The 4,629-nt window shown below is 38.0% G+C and overlaps 1 pseudogene; it reads right to left on the bottom strand.

The window, feature by feature from the left end:
* Positions 1 to 3,559: 3,559 nt before the first annotated feature.
* LOC101093235 lies at positions 3,560 to 4,061 on the bottom strand (annotated as a pseudogene).
* Positions 4,062 to 4,629: the final 568 nt, after the last annotated feature.

Genomic DNA, 4,629 nt, shown 5'->3' on the forward strand with positions numbered 1-4,629 from the left:
TCTTAAAATTAAAATTTTAAAGAAATGCCATGTTAGTCTAAAAAAGATAAAAAAAATTGTTCAGCTTGCCAATAATTTGTCTCCCATACTAATTTCTTAATGGAGGTGGCCTGACATTTTTTAATGAAACATAAGGTTGTTCAATTTTTCCTCTCTTCAGACAACAGGTGGTCCTTCTTTATCATTGGAGCAATTTTTTTTTCAGATTAAATGTGCCAAGAGTAGAACTTAGTCTGTGCACACATTACAAATATCATTTTTCCATTAATAAAAAATATCATACATATAAAGCTAAAATAATATTTCTGTGAAAGTATATGGGCATAAACGTAACATAATATGTGGCGATATTATATGCAACAAAGATTTTAAAAAGAAGAAGCAAAGATGGAGAGAATAGTATACAGAAAGGAGATAGATTTTAAATGCATATCTGTTTACTTAAAAACAAATAAAAAGATAATTGAGATCAGAATGTAATCATTGTTTTCTGTATACTTTTCTAAAGTTGTTGATCTTTGGATTAGTTTCCTAGGTCTTCTGTACAAAGTACTGCAAACTGGGTGGCTTATTACAACAGAAATTTATGCTACCACAGTTGTGGAGGCTAGAATCCAAAATCAAGGTAGAAGCAAAGGTCATACTCTCCTATTTAATGATATTATTTTTCCTGCTTCTCTCCTAGATTCTGGTGGCTACCAACAATATTTGGAATTCCTAGGTTTGTATTTTTGTTATTCCAATTTCTATTTCCATCTTTACATGGCCATCTTCTGTATGTGTTTGTGTCTGTGTGTGCATGCTTCTAAATTTCTCTCTTTTTAAAAGGTACCAGTCATACTGGATTTAGGGCATACTCTGATCCAGTATGACCTCATCTTAACTGCATAGACCCTAATTCCGAAAATTATCTTGTTCACAGGATCTAGGGGACATGAATTTTCAGGGGACAATACTGAATCCAATACAATCATAAACAAAATATTTTTAATGTCAACTCTCTTTAAAGAGATAATCTCATTCAACAGAGTATTTGGAATTATGATATTGTGACTTTTACTCATCTATTTCATTGTTCATTTGCAAATATTTATAGAACACTTACACAGTGATAGTTGCTGTGTTTACTCCTGGTGGTAAAAAAAATGTAGATAAACAAATAAGAAAAATACACAACTTACTACTATGTTAAGTCTTAAGTTTATCATTATTGGCTCTGAAAAATAGATGTTACCAAATTGTTAAACATGAAATATTCAATGTCATTTCTACAATGGAAGTGTCCCATGTAGGGTTCTCTTTTATTCCATATGGGCCATTTAATGCTTCACTGTCAATTTCTTGGGTTTACCCAAGAAATGATTTACTCATTGTTCCTTAAAAAAGGAATGATCACAACAGTAGCAATCCCACCTTAGAGATAATAATGATCTGATGACATTATGACAGTATTTAGCAGAAAAATAAGATTAGTCAAATTTTTCCCTAAAACATAACACCCCACATAGATATCATGTGCAAACTATATATATATTTAAAATATAAATGGGGCGCCTGGGTGGCTTAGTCGGTTAAGCGGCCGACTTCGGCTCAGGTCATGATCTCGCAGTCCGTGAGTTCGAGTCCTGCGTCGGGCTCTGTGCTGACAGCTCAGAGCCTGGAGCCTGTTTCAGATTCTGTGTCTCCCTCTCTCTGACCCTCCCCCATTCATGCTCTGTCTCCCTCTGTCTCAAAAATAAATAAACGTTAAAATTTTTTTAAAAATAAAATAAAATAAAATATAAGCAATATGAAACTCTATTACCTGCTAAGTTCTCAAACTCAGGTTTTGGTAATAAAATATCTAGAGCTAATTAGGCTAATTTTCAACCAATTTCTGGCTCATCATACAATGATTTTCTAAATATGCTGTGGAAGTCACTGTATTCCAGGTATCTGCAATGACTATTAAACACAGACATTCTGTAGCCTGTGGCCTAAGACTACTAACTTATTGATTCAAAATCTTTGTTGATAAGTATAACAATTTGCATTTAAATTAGTTCTCTAACAGATTCTTCCATTAAAGCTTAAGAACCATTGTTATAGCTCATAAACAGCATTACTTAAAAGGAAAATAAGCTCTTCCAACATGGAATGTTATAGCATGGAAAAACTGAAATGGGGTAAAGGGGTTAGGAGAGAGCAATTGGAAGGGTGTTTGAACAAATGGTAGGAAAGAAATAGTTATAGGGTGGGTGAGAAGAATTGGCAAGGAAGGCGATCTTAAATCTTTGTTGGTGAGGGGTGCCTTGGTGGCGCAGTCGGTTAAGCGTCCGACTTCAGCCAGGTCATGATCTCGCGGTCCGTGGGTTCGAGCCCCGCGTCAGGCTCTGGGCTGATGGCTCAGAGCCTGGAGCCTGTTTCCGATTCTGTGTCTCCCTCTCTCTCTGCCCCTCCCCCGTTCATGCTCTGTCTCTCTCTGTCCCAAAAATAAATAAAAAGTTGAAAAAAAAATTTAAAAAAATAAAAAATAAAAAAAAAATCTTTGTTGGTGAGATAAAATGCCCAAAAGTCATAGTCAAATATTGATGAAATGTTATCTTACCTATGGGCAAAACCCAGAGACACACACATTTTTTTATTTTGGCATGAGATTTTTTACTAGCATTCAGACTAATTTAGTTTCTTGAAACCTGACCAGTTTTCCTCCTTAGAAGTGAAGTGACCTCACCTATCTATGAAGAATATAAAAGGACAAATTATGAGCTTACTCTAGTGTCTATAACCTTATTCCTCCATTTATGGAAATTTACCTGAAACACTAAAATATTCCTCCAGAAATCTAAGGTCAAGTGAAATCAAGGTAAAAATGTCATATTTAGCTAATGTTACCCAGCCCTCCTGCAAACGTGTTTTACCAAGTTACATTTCAGTTATTATATATTGAACAGCAAAAAAAGTCCCTCCATTTCTCAGATGATGGGGCAAAACAAGAGGAGAAGCAAAAATTCCAGCTAAGTTTATAAGTGGCAAAGTGGCTCAGCTGAGGGAATTTTAGCAGAGTGAACACACTCAATGGTTCTGTATAGCCTGTAGGAATAATTTGTCAAGACCTTCTGATCTGGCCTCTGCTTATTTCTCTTAACTATGTCTCCCAGTTCTCTTGATAAGCACCTTATCATCTTAGTATACTGAAGTTAGCCCTGTCCATCTCCTGAGCACATGCTGCATCCGTTGCCTAGAAGGTTCTTTCTATTTGCCTGTCTCAGAGCTACACATTTTTTTCAGAAAAAAAATATCTTTATCATAAAGAAAATACAAAGCAAGACAGAGAAGGAGGAGGGTGGTGGAGTGGGGGAAGATCTGGAAAAAAGATGTCACTAACCATGCTGCCCAAATATGGTTTCCTGCTATGGAGGAGAGTGTTTTGTCCCTTATCCCATGTGCATTTCCTGATTCAAAGAACACTGCTCCTACCAGGGCTGGGCCTAGGGAGCCCCACTTTACAACATCCTGTCTTCCAGGGAGTTTGGAAAAGGTTGTGTAGTTCTCAGACTTTCAACATATAGAAGGCAGCACGGAGAAGGCAAGGATGTTACAGCATCTTATTTCAGCTTCAACCCCAGCCCCATCCCTCAGTATTTGTTGATGCCAAAGGGACAGACCCTATGAAGTTGGGACAACATAAGTAGCAGTAGGCTGAGCAATGAGGCATATTGACGAGGAAGTGAGCAGCATCAACTTGGTTTAGAAGCTGGCCAGGAGGCAGAGTACAATTGAAGAGATGCTGAAGAATTGTGGGAAAAGGTAAATTGGAATCCATAGTCCATCTCTTCCCAGTGTGCCAGTAGCAGAGCCATTCCTTCGTCAAGGGTCTCCAAGGGTGTCCCTTTCACCATATACAAGAAGACCTACATAGCCAAGTAGTGGATGATGTTGGTCAGGGTCAGGATCAGGACAACAGAAATGCTGAATAGAGCCATGTGCAGTAGTCCCACCACGATGATGTGGGCCAGCCAGATGCTTTGGTGATTCGCCACTCTAGCGTTGGGGTTTTCTTTGCTATGTGACACCCCCATATGTGCCTGCCAGTTTCAGAAGCCCAACTAACTTGAGGTTCAGCCCTCGCTTCTACACTTGTGTCTCCTGGAAGCCTGAGCTACACATTTTTTAAATGTTTATTTATTTTTGAAAGAGAGAGAGTATGAGTGTGGGAGGTGCAGAGAGAGAGACAGGGAATCCCAAGCAGGCTCCACACTATCAGCACAGAGCCCAGTGCAGGGCTTGAACTCACAAACTGTGAGATCATGATCTGAACTGAAATCAGGAGTCAGACCTTCAACCAACTGAGCCACCTAGGTGCCCCCTGAGCTACACAGTTTTAGTGGCGTCACTCTGTTATAAACTCTTTAAAATTCTTAAACATTGCAGTTGAAAACTATGCATAACCTTTTACACACTCATATTTTACCTTTTCTATACCTCTGTTAAAACATTTATTTAATTATGTGAGTTATTACCACATCTCTCTTCTCTGGTAGCCTGATTGTTTCCAATGGTAGCTTTGCTTTCTTTATTTTGACACTTGGGTCTATATCTTTGTAGCTCCTGACATTTTTGAACTTTATTGGAATCCTGTGATTCTGG

Source organism: Felis catus, chromosome A1, assembly GCF_018350175.1.
Source record: "Felis catus isolate Fca126 chromosome A1, F.catus_Fca126_mat1.0, whole genome shotgun sequence".
Taxonomy (NCBI): domain Eukaryota; kingdom Metazoa; phylum Chordata; class Mammalia; order Carnivora; family Felidae; genus Felis; species Felis catus.